The sequence below is a fragment of the Rhinolophus hipposideros genome (assembly GCF_964194185.1).
Source record: "Rhinolophus hipposideros genome assembly, chromosome: 9".
Classification (NCBI taxonomy): domain Eukaryota; kingdom Metazoa; phylum Chordata; class Mammalia; order Chiroptera; family Rhinolophidae; genus Rhinolophus; species Rhinolophus hipposideros.
In genome coordinates, this window is record NC_138055.1 from 34,813,175 (window position 1) to 34,830,236 (window position 17,062).

The 17,062-nt window shown below is 37.1% G+C and overlaps 1 pseudogene across 1 annotated transcript in view; it reads right to left on the reverse strand.

Annotated features, from left to right (window-relative positions):
- Positions 1–1,460: 1,460 nt before the first annotated feature.
- The window catches only part of LOC308501862 (elongation factor 1-beta-like), a 118,368-nt pseudogene continuing 102,766 nt past the window's right edge, over positions 1,461–17,062 (reverse strand). Inside the window, exon 4 of the transcript in view lies at positions 1,461–2,402. The product of the transcript in view is annotated as an elongation factor 1-beta-like (transcript). The remainder of the gene's footprint in view (positions 2,403–17,062) is intronic.

Sequence of the window (17,062 nt, forward strand, 5' to 3'; positions counted from 1 at the left end):
CAGTATCTCTGAGGTGGTCTAAAAACAGTGGTTAGATGCTACGAAGTAGGTGGCAATGCCTTAACCATATACGTGTTGTCAGGCCCGAGGGCCTCTTCCATCCTTGTCAAGGGGAGTGCTAACCTTCTCTCCTTTCATACAACACCATATGTCTCTTTTTGCATCCTCTAATAGATTCTCAGCTCCTTAAGGACAAAATTTTACCTTCTGTAAATATATGGAATTTGCATATAGTATTGGTTTATAAAAATGGCAGGCAATATACATTAGGGAAAGTTATCTAATTGTAAAGAAAAGACACTTGGACTTATAAAAACTATTCCCCTCCAACCACAAACACAGAACAGAATAGAACAACAAAAACATGACAGTTACTGTGGCTGAAAAATGCTGTTAAAGTATCTACCAAAACAAAATGGGACTGGGGGTAGTGGTGATGGGATGGGATGTGGCAGAGAGGAAATAGGCATGCCACAAAGCAACCTACAAGGCTCTTGGTGATCTCCTTAATATTCTAGCAAAGCCTCTGTTTTTCTTGGTACCCTTTCATCTAATACTATTATGAATAAGCTAAATATGCCATAAGGGGAATAGGCTGCAGAGGCTTATATCTTAGGACCTCGTACATATCACAGTTCTAGTGGTGGGCTGAGAGAACTGGGAGTTTTTTTTTTTTTTTTTTTTTTTTTTTTTTTTTTTTTTTTTTTTTTTAGAACTGGGAGTTTTAAGGGCTTTTTAAATAGCTTGTTGTGAGGTACTGTAAACTCTACTTTGGTAATAATGAAACAAATCACATTTAAAGCTAGTTGGGATACACTTTTAAAAATTACTGATATTTTGTTAAAAAACATAAAGCTCATATATAATGTTATATAGGTTTCCTATTGCTGCTATAACAAATTACTACAAACTTAGTGACTTAAAACAATACAAATCTATTACCATACGGTTTTGGAGGTCAGAAGTCCAAAATGGGTCTTACAGAGCTTAAATTAAGTGCTGTTTTCCTTTTTCAGGCTCTAGGAGAATTTATTCTTTGTCTTTTCCAGCTTCTATAGGTTGTCTTTACCTCGTGGCTCCTCATTCCAGTCATCACATCTCCTTTTCTGACTGATCCTTTGGCCTCCCCCATAAGGATTCTCGTGATTACAATGGGCCCACCTAAATAATCAGGATAATTTCATCTCAGGATACTTAATTTAGTAACATCTCTTTGCCATGTAAAGTACATTATTCACAGGTTTCTATGATGAAGACATGGACATGTTTTGTGGGGGAAATTCTAGCAATCCCTGGTTTAGGAATACAGCTGATTTGGTTCACAGAAAGCTATAGGAGAAAAACCTTTAACTATTCTTCTACAGAATAATTTTATTATAATATGGTGGTACTTTTGTAGCTAAAACAAGACTGAACATATTTTTCAGATTTTATTACAGACTTACAGCATTTTGAGATATTCATAATAATGGAAATTGCCCCCCAATGTTACTTTCCAATGTGATTAGTAAGAACAAATATGAAATGGTCTTCAATTCGTGATGGGGTAGAGTACTGAGGCACAGAGAGAGACCATAGGTGCTGAACATCTGGGAATTTCTAAAAAGAACTTTTTGTCTTTCAAGCTTTGATTTATGGGTAATGATCCATGATGGATTGTAGATCTTGTTGAAAGCAGCCATGTCATGGACGGCATGTTGTCCTCAAAAGCAGTGGTCTTCTCCTCTAGCCTATCTGTTCCAACTTTATTGTCTTTTACTGCACATCATATTTGAAGTTTTTAAATTCCATATGCCACCAGAACTAGTTTAGAAGAGCCCTAGACCAAGCCGTCTGCTGAATGCTCTTGATACACGCCTCTAATTTTGCCATGTCTTTCTCGTCATCCCAAGGTTTCATATCTATTAAGATGGAAGACTTGGCAACAAGTACAGGTGTTTTGGCTTTCTTTGACTCATACTACGCAAGGTGCTCCTCTCTTAGCCTCTTCGCTTCGTCTCTTTCCTCCTCCTTATCAGATCCAAAGAGATCAGTGTCGTCATCGTCTTTACTATCTGTAGCTCCCCTTCCTGTGGTGTCATCCACATTAACAAGGCCATACTTGGCTAAACCTTTCTTTACTCCAGGCAGGCTGGCCTTTTACTTTTTGTAAGACTTGATGTGGTTATATCAGCGTAGGGCATGATACAAGTCGGCAGGTGGTAGGCTGGAGACTGCTTCAAATATTGCCACATCTGCTTGTGATGGCACATACTCCTCCATGTAGCTCTTGTCTGCCAGGCAGTCGTTGAGTACCTGGAGGCTGGTGAGGCTTTTCAGGTCTCTAAAACCTACGGCACTGGCTGATCCTGGAGCTGGGTGGCAGCATAGGAAACAGGAGGTCAGGCACTCAGTACCCAACGCTAAGGGGTGTGGGGAGTGAAGCCAAAAAGAACTTTCAATCAATATTTTATTTTTTGGTGGTGTTTGTTTTCTCTACCAAACTTTTTATATGAACTGCCAGTTAGTATCCAAATTGTTTGGTTTGAATTTCATTTCTATTTCCATGTCTCTTCTGCTCTTTAATAGGAAGCTCACAGTTATCATCTGGACTAATTAGGAGGAAGAGAAGCCAAGAGTCTAGGTAAATGAAATAAACTACCTTTGAATAACCAAGAGTTAGCTTAAACATTATTTTGATGGGTAAGTGGAGAATAATCTGTTAAATTGAAAGAATCATGGTACTTTTTTTTAATAACCACAAAATCTGCATTGCAATGTATAAATACTGAGTTTCATATGGTCTACCTTTAAATGGTATTCGAAACAGCATGGCCTTGTTACTTAAACTGAATAACACAGCTGTCTTCTTGTTGCTTCTTTTGCATTTTTAGGAAAAGATACTTTTCTGAGTCAGAAGTTTTAGCCCTTGAAGGTTGTCTGACCAGACTGTAGGTATTTACTGTGAAAATTACATCATTCTATCGAATTGAACTTCCTAGACATTTGCAAAAGTTTATGACTTTTTTAGTAGTAGTAGTTTTTTAGTACTACGTAATGAATTGGGTTCAGTTAAATTAGCCAGCTCCGGTTTGTTGCAGGACCTTTCACTTTGCACTCAACAAGTCACTGTCTATTTATACGAGGCCCACTAAGTAAATAGCTCTGTGCTACATGTTGCAAGAATAAAGAGAAGGGTAACGTGAAAGGCAAATAAACCATGGATTCTTATAACTGAAGGGGGTTTCACATATTCAACATTACTCTTCAATTTGTAGGAAGGATGGGAGGCAATGTATTAAGGAAACAGCATAGATATACGTGTCAGAAAGATCTAGGTTCCTATCCCTGACTCTGTCATTTATAAAAGGTATATCATACCTACATTAAAGTAGGTGCAGATGTAATTAAAGTAAGGACCTTGAGAATTGTATAAAATATTAAAAACAAAACCTCAAGTAAAAAACATGCAGACAGTAAAAAAAAAAAAAATCAGTGATTGCTAGGGGTTGGTGGGGGGAGGACTCCTCCTAAAACCGAGGAGTTTTAGGGCAGTGAAAAAACTCTGTGTGATACCATAATGATGGATGCATGTCATTATACATTTGTCCAAACCCATAGAATGTACAACACCAAGAGTGAACCGTAATGGAAACTATGGACTTTGGGTGATTATGACGTGTCAGTGTAGGTTCATCTACTGTGACAAATGTCCCACTCTGGTGGATGATGTGATAATGGAGATGGCTGTGCATGTGTGGGGCTCAGAGATATATGAGAAATCTCTGGACCTTCCCCTCAATTTTGCTATGAACCTAAAACTGCGCTAAAAAATAAGTTCTTAGAAAACAAACACCAAACTCTTCTGGGTTAGTGCCTGACAATGAATAGATTATTAAGGATGAAAGTTCAAATTGTTAGACTAGAGAAGACCTTGGGCTGTTTCCAGAATGTCCCTGGGTAGCATGTACCTCACTTAGACAGGAGGAAGTTTGGAGAAGACAGCTTTCCCCTGAATTATTCTAGTTACTTAGTTCTGTCTATGGGCAGCAGATTCTTGTCATTTTTTATCTTATAACAATCCCTGTGCTGGGATTGGGGGAAGCTGGATAATTGTGGGAATTGTGAAGATAATAAAAACAATTTGTTGAGAATGACCAAAAATGAACTCTATAAGGTTTATTAGAAATTGTATTTAGCAAATTATCTGTGATAGTGAGTTTTTAATATCAATCTCTAATTCCTCTTCACTAAATAAATGTTAAAAACCTTTAGTCTAACATTTCTTAAAGGCACATCTCCATTCAGGTCTAAGCTAAATTCCTCTTGCCTTATACTTTCCAAGTTCTAATTTTCTTCTGAATGCTCTACTTTGCTTTGATTCCAAGCAGGTCTACCCTGAAATATCAATTACTTGTTTTGGGGTCTGCAGTGAGTTGAAGGGTGCCTCTTCCCCCACCTACAGATGATATGTCTACAAAGAACCTCACAATGTGACCTGATTTAAAATAAGCATTTATGCAGATGTAATTAAAGTAAGGACCTTGAGAGGAGATCATCTTGTATTAGAGGGGCCCTAAATTCAATGATGAGTATGTTAAGAGACAGTCGAGAAGACACAGAGGGACTCAGGGAAGAAGGGCAATTGAAGACAGAGGCAGAGGTTAGAATGATGCACATACAAGCCAAGGAATGTCAGGGATTGTTGGAAAACACCAGAAACTAGGAGAGAGGGATGGAATGGATTCTCCCTCAGAGCCTGTAGAAAGAACCAATCCTACCAACGTCTTGATTTTTGGCTTCTGGCCTCTAAATAAAACTGCAAAAAGAATATATTTCTATTGTTTTTAAGCCACACTGTTTGTGGCAATTTGTTATAGTAGCCCTAGGAAACTAATATGGGGTCCTGAATGCCATTTAGAATTTTATGCCATTTAGAATTTTAGAAAATATGGCTAAATTTTACTTCAAGAATCAAGCCTTGTTCTTAGAATTGTGAATGTTTTTTTTCTCTCCCTCCCATGTCGTCTGCTAATGCTGTTTGCTCATTGCCCTGATTGGCTGCTCTGCTCCTTATGAAACACTGAGTTTGCACCTCCTCCCCCCATTGCCGGCCCTTCTGTTTGTGTGTTTCTTCATGCTTCAATTGCAACAGTTGACCACATTCCATTCTTTTTGGGAGAGAGAAAGATAGCTTCCTGTTTGGAGACTGAGAAGAAAAGAATCACCACTAGAGAGACATACGTACTCCCAGAGAATGCCCACATAATATGGTTAAATATCCACCTTGACTACCACAGCGCTATAGATTTCACTCTTAAATTGTTTTTTGCCCACCTCCTTTTGAATTATGCTTTGCCCTTGTATTTGTCCAATTCTGGGTAATCATGGCTGTTGTATATAGACAACTACTTGAGTAGTCAAGGGCTGTGCGATCCGGAGGGGCTGGGAGCTGACCTCTCCAAAGCCAGAGCATCAGCAGTGACTTAGGGAGGGCGCCGGTGAACAGCAGGAGACAGAGGAAGTGTGGGCGTGGGAGGTGATGGTAGGAGAATTAAAGGAGAGTGGTGATGGAGAAGGATTTGAGGCACCTGTACTTGTAATTAACACACAAATACTTTTAGGAACAATAGGGCAAAAAACCTTTCTATATAGACTCCAAAGCTGTCTTTTTTTAACTGAACTTTTTCTTCCAGGCAGGAATAACTATTTAACAAAACACATAGCACACACTCTATACTAAACACAATCTAAGCGTTCTGTAAATATTAGCTCATTTAATTGTCAAGCAAACCTGTAAGTTAGTACTATTATTACTAACTTATTACTTAGTAGTAAGTAAGTACTATTACTGTCCTGCGTGTACTGATAAGGAAAATGAAGCACAGAGACATTAAATATCGTGCCCAAATTCACATAGCTAGCAAGTGACTGAGATAGAGTTGGCATTTAGATAGGATTACCAGATAAAATACAGGACACCCAGTTAACTTTGAATTTCAGATAAACAACAAATAATTTTTTAAGTATAAATATGTTCCTGTATTGCATGTATTTTTATTGTTACATCCAGCAATCCTCATCCAGGGAGTACTTGCTGTTAACCACTACCCAATGCAGTATTCTAATTAAAAAAAAAAAATCTTTAGGAAAGGAGAAAGAAAAATCATCCGGCATAATGTGCCCTTGGTTCTGAAGTCTCAATAAATATTCCTGGATGCAAAATTTGGGGTGCTTTGTACAGTATATAACATGTACTTTTTACCTCCCAGCTCAAACAAGACTATTATTGTACATCATCATGCAAGTAGGCTTGTGCTGATTTCAAGTAATTCTCTTCCCCTCAATTTATTCATAAGAGATCAAATATACAATTACATATGCAACAGCAATTCTCTAAGGCTTACCACAGAGGCACTCAGATCTAGCCTTTAATGCCAATTTGACTTTAGGTAACACTTAATAATCACTCGTTACTCCTTTTTAAAGCCCAAATTAATTAAAATGTATGTTTCTACAATGAGTATTGTTTCTAGATTGTTTTTTCAAATTCCCAATATAAATAGCTTTTTATGTGGATAATTAAAACCATCTGCTTCCTGGTAGCTCAGTTATGTTTATAGCAGCCCCTTTTTATTTGGGGAATTAAACTGCCATAAGTTTTTACGTTAGTGGATAAAATATCACAAAAATGCTCGTGGCAGTATTAGTCCTCAAAAAGAAATGGATACTATTAAATGTTATTGGAAAAAATTGCTTTCAGTTAACTCAAAAGGCCTTAGAGTTCTATGTTTTTCTGGGTAAATATGTTTAAGACTTTGTTCGATCAAAAAGCCTAAATGCATAAATAAAGTTTCTAGTAAAATTTAGCATTTAGATGAAAGCTCTCAAATCACTTTATAACTATTACTCTAGTAAAATTTCTCTGGGTTAGTAAAGATACATATCTTACTCTAGTAAAATTTCTCTGGGTTAGTAAAGATACATATCTTACTCTAGTAAAATTTCTCTGGGTTAGTAAAGATATGTATCTTTACTAACCCAGAGAAATTTGGAGATTTCACAAGATATTATAAAACCACCAAATGAATTGAATAATTGGACAAAGTCACACAAAAAAAGTTAGAAGTGAGGTAGGGATTAAAGTTAAAATAAATGTTTCAGTCTCTGACTGATCAGAAACTTCACCTCCCCTTTTGTGTTTTGGAAAGGATATCTAAATGAATACCCAATAATATTTTTGGGATATTTAGGTTCTTTTATAGTTTCATATTTTCAAATTGAAAATTCCTGCCTGAAAAACCCTTGTCAGGTTATTTGCCATTATGACAATGTCTTTAAGGGCTGATTACACTTATTAAAAAAAGATCAACTTGTCAAAATGAATGCTGGTATGGTAATTAAAATGTACCATTCAAATGTTACTTTCAGTTCTTTTCTTCATTCCACTAAGTTTTATATCACAAAATATAAGCCACTCGACCCTGTTGTTACTAAGGCATTTAAAGAAATCTCTTTGAATAGAAAAATGATATTTGTTTCATAGCAAAGCATGTAAAAAGCCTTCTTGAAAATTAATCAAAAAAGCAGAGTGAAATCATGCCCCAATGATTACCAGCCAAGATTGCTGTCTGCATAATTAACAATTTTACTGAAATTTCCAAACTTTCATATCTTTGTAGTCTGGGTATGGCATGGAAAATGTTCTTATTTGAATTAAACCTTGAGGAATATATCGTAACTATGAAACTAAATTCTTGTGTTCTTGTTCAAGCCTGTGTAGGGATTGATAAACATAGTGAGGTCTTATCCATTGTCCTATTTTAAGGCTTTATCCTGTTTTAAGTATCTTTTTTCTTTTCTTGACTCATTCTGCCAACAGTTGCTAGAATTTGGCTGCTAGGTCTGTACAACTCTCCTGTTCTGCCTGTTAACCAAAATGCTTCTGGTCCTCAAATAGGCCTGTCTGAACCCCATACTCGTGGGCTTTTCACATCTTAGCCTCTGCCCATTTCCTCTGGTTCTACTGGAAATTCACTTCATTACTTGCCAGGCAGCACTTGTATTTTGATAGTGACCTTCAACAACTTCAGTACCTTATAGTAAAATGGGCAAGAGTACTAAAATAATTGAGTACCTCTTCAGTGAGTGGCATTGTGCTTTAAATACTTGCTGTATTTAAATCTTACGATGATGACCTGATAAGGTTGGAATTACAGTTGTCCCTTGGTGTCCACAGGGGATTGGTTCCAGTACCCCACCCCACCCCGCAGATACTAAAATCCATGGATGTTCAAATCCCTAATAAAATAAAGTACTACAGTATTTGCATAAAACCTGTGCACATCCTCTCGTACACTTTAATCTTTCTAGACTACTTATAATACTTAGTACAGTGTAAATGTTATATAAGTAGTTCTTATACTATATTTTTCAGGAAAAAATGAAACGAAAAATGTCTGTCATGTTCAGTACAGGTGAAACCATTGTAGGCCTACTTACATAGTACATGTCTGCAACAACGTAACTTTTTTTAATGAATATTTTCTATTCAGAGTTGGCTGAATCTGTGGATGCAAAACCTGAAGATATGGAGGGCTCACTGTATTACTCTTATTGTACAAATGATGAAAAAAAATGGAATAATTAAAAAAAATTAATTTAAATAAATTTTATTCATTTGAATGAAATTTAAATAAATTATTAATGAATCAGCAAATAATAATTCTGGCAGAATCGGAACACAGAAATAAGTCTCACAGAGAAATCCATAATTTTTTGGGTACACCATGACTAAAATATTGGTACAAGACCAAAGGGTGAGTTTCTTTTAGGGCACCTAACACCATATAAATGGTTGTCTATACTGTGAAGTGGTCTTGCCTTCTCCATATAATCATGACATTGTCATATCTAGATAGCTGTTCAGGAAATTTTTACGAAGATGCTAGTTTTTAACAAGTATTTTATTGATTAGATGGGTATACTTGTGTCTGTCTAGGGAAACTCATCCTGGACCTGTGGACCCTTGGTAAGCCAGAAGCAAGTGGATTGCTCATATAGAATATTTTTCTCAGAAAAAGATATCCCTGAGGTGTTCAGGAAAGATAACTCTTTATATTTACTTGAGTTTCATCTTTTATGACAATTTTGTAATGAAATGGAGAAAAATCTTTGAAGTAATCTCTTCCACACAGATGTATGCTAACTTGGCAACTAGAAGATACTAGTCAGAAATTTTATACCTGCAATTGTATTTTATTTTCTTTGTGGAGAAAAAATTAGCATTACAGCAGAATCAAATCGGGATAAAGTAAGTGAATCTATAGTTTATTTTCAGGTTAAAAAATGATTTATTTACCAGCTCATTTTTTTCAAGGCTGATCACTATCAATTAGCAATATCATTGGTAATTCTGTTAACAATGTTGCTATTGGAAAATTGGAACATCGAAGGAAAAGATTTGATTATAGGGATCATAAGTCATGGGCATCTGAACCCCATTCTTTTATTTGGGGGGATTTCCTTTACAAATCTTGGTGGAAGGTGTATCCCACCTGCTACAGTGGAGTTCAGAATGGACACTTGTTTTTCTAGTCTCCTTTGCTACTAAGGACATGGGAAAGTTGTACGCCCTTTGGAAGTACTTTATTTGAACTTTGAATTGGGAGCAGCTGATGCAATGAAGCAAGGTCCACAGAGAATTCATTTTGATGGTGGGGGACAGCAGAGGCAGCACCACCAGGATCCAGGGCAGTCTGGCAGGGTCACAGTCGCAGCATTAGTGTTAGGTCTGGAGGTGACTATTGAGTGGGGAGGTGCATGTATGTCCACACCAGATTGGTTATGTGATGTCAATCTGGCTGGAGTTTTGCAAATCCATTGCTCCTTTCCCTCTTCCAGAACTGAACTTCTGTGGCAGTTTTATGAACTACTCAAAATCTTTTCAATAAAAATACCTCATCAAGAGTGTGCTTGCAACTGAGAACCCTGACTAATACACTTGGTTTACATGATATGAGAATTTCAGTATTAAGAGAAGAAAGACCATAATGGGTTGGCTTTTTCATTACAAAAAGTACATTTTTTGTTGATTATACTGAGCAGGTAGGAAAGACTCATCATTAAATTACACACATGTTCTAACTGTTATGTGTCATTTGGTCCCTCAGAAAAAACGTATACATTGAAATATCCATTAATAAAATATTGAAAGCATAGTACTATATTATGCTTTTGGCAAAGTTCTGGGTAACCCTTCAGCAATTATACTAATATAGTTTGGAAAACAGTAGAATAATAGTTGCCATTATGTCTAAACCTGAGTTTCCAAAGTTTTGTAACATCAAGAGAGAGAAAATACATTTCTTAGATACTTGGAAACCAATTAATTTTTTGTTTTTAAATTTATTGGGGTGACAATTGTTAGTAAAATTACATAGATTTCAGGTGTACAATTCTGTATTACATCATCTATAAATCCCATTGTGTGTTCACCACCCAGAGTCAGTTCTCCTTCCATCACCATATATTTGATCCCCCTTACCCTCATCTCCCTGCTCCCACCCCCCTTACCCTCTGGTAACCACCAAACAATTGTCTGTGTCTATGAGTTTTTGTTTCTCATTTGTTTGTCTTGTTCTTTTGTTGTTTTTGGTTTATATACCACATATCAATGAAATCATATGGTTCTCTGCTTTTTCTGTCTGACTTATTTCGCTTAGCATTATACTCTCAAGATCCATCCATGTTGTCACAAATGTTCCTATGGCATCTTTTCTTACCGCCGAATAGTATTCCATTGCGTATATATACCATAACTTCTTTTTCCATTCATCTATCGAAGGACATTTTGGTTGTTTCCATGTCTTGGCCACCGTAAACAAAGCTGCAATGAACATTGCAGCACATGTGTCTTTATGTATAAATGTTTTCAAATTTTTTGGGTAGATACCCAGGAGAGGGATTGCTGGGTCATATGGTAGTTCTATTCGTAATTTTTTAAGGAACCTCCACACTGCATTCCATAACAGCTGCACCAGTCTGCATTCCCACCAACAGTGTATGAGGGTTCCTTTTTCTCCACAGCCTCTCCACCACTTGTTACTGTTTGTCTTATTGATGATAGCCATTCTGACTGGGGTGAGGTGATATCTCATTGTGGTTTTTATTTGCATTTCTCTGATGATTAGTGATGTTGAGCATTATTTCATATGTCTATTTGCCACTTGTGTGTCCTCTTTGGAAAAATGTCTCTTCTGGTCCTCTGCCCATTTTTCAATTGGGTTGTTTGTTTCTTTGTTGTTGAACTTCATGAGTTCCTTGTATATTTTGGATATTAGTCCCTTATCGGAGGCACTGTTAGCAAGAATCTTCTCCCATTCAATTGGTTGCCTCTTTATTTTGTTGATGGTTTCTTTTGCTGTGCAGAAGCTTTTAAGTTTCATATAGTCCCATTCGTTTATTTTAGCTTTTACTTCCATTGCTTTTGGAGTCAAATTCATAAAATGCTCTTTGAACCCAAGGTCCATAAGTTTAGTACCTATGTTTTCTTCCATGCAGTTTATTGTGTCAGGTCTTATGCTTAAGTCTTTGATCCATTTTGAATTAATTTTGGTACATGGTGACAGATAGCAGTCCAGTTTCACTCTTTTGCACGTGGCTATCCAATTCTCCCAGCACCATTTATTGAAGACGCTGTCTTTCCTCCATTGTATGTTTTTAGCTTCTTTGTCAAAAATTATCTGTCCATATTTATGTGGTTTTATTTCTGGGTTCTCAATTCTATTCCATTGGTCTATGTGTCTGTTTTTCTGCCAATACCATGCAGTTTTGATTATTGTAGCCCTGTAGTACAAGCTAAAGTCAGGGAGTGCGATACCTCCAGTATTGTTCTTTTTTCTTAAGATTGCTTTGGCTATTCGGGGTCTTTTGTGGTTCCAAACTGATTTTTTGTTCTATTTAAAAAATGCCATTGGGATTTTGATGGGGATTGCATTAAATCTGTGTATTGCTTTGGGCAATATGGTCATTTTAACTATGTTGATTCTTCCAATCCATGAACATGGAATGTCTTTCCATTTCTTTGTGTCTTCTTCAATTTCTTTCAAAAATGTCTTATAGTTTTTAGCATATAGGTCGTTCACATCCTTGGTTAGGTTTATTCCGAGGTATTTTATTCTTTTTGCTGCAATTGCAAAGGGAATTGTTTTTCGTATTTCTTTTTCTGAGATTTCATTGTTAGTATATAGGAATGCAATGGACTCTTGTACGTTGATTTTGTAGCCAGCAACTTGACTGTATTCGTTGATTGTTTCTAATAGCTTTTTGGTGGAGTCTTTAGGGTTTTCTATATATAGCATCATGTCATCTGCAAAGAGTGACAATTTAACTTCTTCATTCCCAATTTGGATGCCTTTTATTTCTTTCTCTTGCCTGATAGCTCTGGCGAGGACTTCCAACACTATGTTGAAAAGCAGAGGTGATAGGGGGCAACCTTGTCGTGTTCCTGAACGTAGAGCAAAGGGCTTCAGCTTTTCACCATTAATTATGAGATTAGCTGAGGGCTTGTCATATATGGCCTTTATTATGTTGAGGTATTTTCCTTCTATACCAATTTTATTAAGTGTTTTAATCATAAATGGATGTTGTATCTTGTCAAATGCTTTTTCTGCATCAATTGATATAATCATATGATTTTTGTCCTTTATTTTGTTTATGTGATGTATCCCATTGATGGATTTGCGGATGTTGAACCATCCTTGTACCCCAGGGATGAACCCCACTTGGTCATGATGAATAATCTTTTTAATGCATTGTTGTATTCGATTTGCCAGAATTTTTGCATCTGTATTCATCAGAGATATTGGTCTGTAGTTTTCCATTATTGTGTTGTCCTTACCAGGTTTTGGTAACAGGATAATGTTGGCCTCATAAAATGAGTTAGGGAGTACTGTCTCTTTTTAAATTTTTTGGAAGAGTTTGAGGAGGATTGGTATTAGATCCTGTTTGAAGGTTTGGTAGAATTCACTAGTGAAGCCATCTGGCCAGGACTTTTGCTTTTGGGAAGGTTTTGGATGACTGATTCACTTTTGTTACTGGTGATCGGTCTGTTTAGATTTTCCTGTTCTTCATGGTTCAGCCTTGGAAGGCTATATGTTTCTAAGAACTTGTCCATTTCTTCTAGGTTATTGAATTTGGTGGCATATAGTCCTTCATAGTATTCTTGGATGATCGTTTGTATTTCTGTGGTGTCCGTGATAACTTCCCCTTTTTCATTTCTGATTTTGTTAATTAGTGTCTTCTCTCTTTTTATCTTAGTGAGTCTAGCCAAGGGTTTGCCAATTTTGTTAATCTTTTCAAAGAACCAGCTCTTTGTCATATTAATTTTTCTATTGTCTTTTTGTTCTCTATTTCATTTAGTTCTGCTCTGATTTTTGTTATTTCCTTTCTTCTGCTGACCTTGGGTTTCATTTGTTCTTCTTTTTCTAGTTCTTTAAGGTGTAACCTGAGGTTATTTATTTGGGATTTTTCTTGTTTCTTGAGATAGGCCTGTAATGATATAAATTTCCCTCTTAAAACTGCTTTCGCTGCATCCCCCAAATTTTGGTAGGATGTATTTTCATTGTCATTTGTTTCTATGTATCTTTTGATCTCTCCTCTAATTTCATCTTTGACCCAGTCGTTCTTCCACGTATTTGTGTTTTTTCCTGCTTTCTTTTTGTAGTTGATATCCAATTTCAAAGCTTTGTGATCAGAGAATATGCTTGGTATGATTTCAATCTTCTTAAATTTGCTGAGGCTGATTTTATGTTCCAATATATGGTCTCTCCTTGAGAATGTTCCATGTACACTGGAAAAGAATGTATGGTCTGATGTTTTATGATGAAGTTCTCTCTGTCTGTGAAGTATGTTCATTTCATCTAATGTGTCATTTAGGGCTGCTATTTCACTACTTATTTTCTGTTTGGATGATCTAGCCATAGCTATCAATGATGTATTTAAGTCCCCTAGTATAATTGTGTTTTGGTCAATTTCTCCCTTTAGTTCTGTTAGTAGTGGCTTGGTATATTTTGGTGCTCCCTGATTAGGGGCATAAATATTGATGACTGTTATGTCTTCTTGTTGTATCGTCCTCTTTACCATTATGAAATGTCCATCTTTCTCTCTTGTTATCTCTTTCATCCTGAAGTCTGTTTTATCTGATATCAGTATGGCTACAGCTGATTTTCTTTGGATGCCATTTGCTTGGAGTGTCAATTTCCACCCTTTCACTTTGAGTCTACACTTGTCCTTGTAGATGAGATGTGTCTCTTGGAGACAGTATATGGTTGGGTATAGTTTTTTGATCCAATCTGCTACTGTGTGCCTTTTTATTGGTGAGTTCAATCCATTTACATTTATGGTGATTATTGATATGTGAGGATTTCCTGTCATTCTATCTTTTGTTTTCTGGTAAGGCTGTGTCCCCATTGTTTCTTTGCCTTTTTGTCATTGTCTATTATTTCTATGTGGTGGTATTCTATGATTTTTCCTCTGTTTCTTCTTTTATTACAGTATATATTTCAGTTCTGGATTTTTTTTTTTTTAGTGGTTAGCCTTAAGTTTATGTAAAAGAAAGTTTAATATTTAGAATATTCCATTTTCTTCAGCACACTTACCTTCTCCATTCCCATATTCCGGTTCAGGCCTTTACCCTCCCCCTTTTTATGTTTTGGTTGCCACAAATTGTCCCTGTTGATGGTGGTTGAATAGCCTCCTTTAGTATTTCTTGTTGTGCAGGTCGTGTATTAGAAAATTCCCTCAGGTTCTGTATGTGTGGAAAGGTCTTTATTCCTCCTGCGTATCTAAAGGATATCTTTGCTGGGTATATGATTCTTGGCTCATAATTTCTCTCTTTCAATACTTTGAATATTTGGTTCCTCTCCCTCCTGGCTTGTAGAGTTTCTGGTGAAAAATCTGATGATAATCTAATGGGCTTTCCTTTGTAGGTCACCGTCTTCTTTTCCCTGGCTGCCTTGAGGATTCTTTCTTTGTTGTTGATTTTAGACAGCTTCAATACAATGAGCCTTGGAGAAGGCCTGTTGGGATTGAGTTAATTAGGTGTTCTATTTGCTTCTTGGATTCGAGGATCCAGTTCTGTCCACAGTTTGGGAAGTTCTCATCAGCAATTTGTTTGAATATATTCTCTGTTCCCTTCTCTCTTTCTTCTCCTTATGGTATGCCCATTACTCTTATATTGCTCTTTCTGATAGAGTCAGAAAGTTCTTGTAGAGTTCTTTCATTTCTTTTAAGTCTCAAGCCTCTTTCTTCTTCCGTTCATGTAGTTTCCAGGTTTCTATCTTCGATGTCACTGATTCTTTCCTCCATCTGGTCAACTCTACTACCTAAGCTGGCTATTTCATTCTTAATTTCTCCTATTGAGTTCTTAATCTCCCGAAATTCTCTTTGGTTCCTTTTTAAAATTTCAATGTCTTTTGTAAAATGCTCATGTTGTTCTTTGATTGTGTTTCTGAGTTCATTAAACTGCCTTTCTGTGTTTTCTTGCATCTCATTGAGTTTTTTCAGAACTGCAATCTTGAATTCTCTGTCATTTAAGTCACATATTTCCATATCTTTAAGTTCCTTTTCTGGAGACTTTTCACTTTCTTTCTGAGCTGTCTTGTTGCCTTGGTTATTCATGGCAATTACTGATTTATTATTTCTCTTCCTAGACATCTACAGGAGTGGCTTCTGCAACAGGTTGATGGGAAGAGGTCTTTCTTTTCTTTTCCAGTACTTGTTGGTAGAATGTTTTATTTTCTCTCTGACTGCAGACTTTTTTTCTCTCACACAAAGTAGTGCTATGTTTTCTCTGCACTATTCCAGCTTCTCCCACAATGCAGGGATTCCCTGGGAGACGGGCTTCTCCTCTGTTAACAGTTCGTCTGGGTCACAGGGTGCAGTGACCGTGTGGGTATGCGAAGAGCTTTTGCAGTTCCAAATCTCTTCCTGCACCAGATTCAGAGCCCGTATATTTCAGCAGTTCTGTTTTCTCCTGCAGTGATCACCCAGATAGGTGGGACCAGAGGCAGGGTGAGTTGTGAGAGGTGGCCCAGAGCAATGGGGGCGACAACCACCACAGCTGGTCCTGTTTCCACAGCTCCCTCCCATTTGCCGGAACTAGTTGGGCTGCGAATCTGTGTCTGAGGTACATAGTTCTCAGAACAGCAAATATTCTGTTCTTTTGACCTGACACTGCTACAGTTCTGCTTCTAGCACCAGGCAGGTGGGGGCGGGGCGAGTTCTGGGAGGGTAGGGAGGGGCGCATCGTCTCAGTGCCTACGGTTTCCATTCTCTGCTTGGTAGTGAGGGCTTAAGCCGTGGTTTTTAACCTTCTTCCCTCAGTCTTTGCTTCGAGGTCTCTGCCCATGAGCGTTGGGTTCAGCCTGTGTTATATGCTGTCCCCTTAGCCCTGTGGGCCATAAACGGACCCCTAGCACTCCGAGTTCTTCCTTTCCTGCAGCTGCTGTAGTTCTCAGATTCATTGAGCTGGGAGCACTGAGCTAGGTCTGTGTCTTTTGCCTGAGCGGCTCCTTCTCCGCTGTTCTCCCTTCCCTCCTCCCCCGCTCACACGATTTGCCCACCTTTAGGAGAATTCAGTAGTGGGCCTCTTCGTCTTGCCTGTCTGCTGTGCAGGGAGTCCTTTGTGGAGTTGTAGTTGTTTGATTAGTTGTAAATTCCAGGGGAGATTTATAGAGGCTCACCTCATGCTGCCATTTTGATGACTACAGATTCGGAAACCAATTAATTTTAAAGCAATGGGTAAAATATTTTACCTTTTGGGGTATGTTTTTTTCATATTGATGAAACAAGTGATTTGGACTAAAAATATGTAAGATTCAGTGCAATTCTAAAACATATGATTCTGATATAAAGGATATTTGTGTATATATTAATACGAGTATAGTCTGAGATTCTGTTATAGATATACCTATATATCTGTATATGTTAAAGATATATATATATCTATATATCTATATGTAATATAGGTATATAGTATATATAAAATTACTCTAAATGGCCTTTGTACATTAAGAGGAAT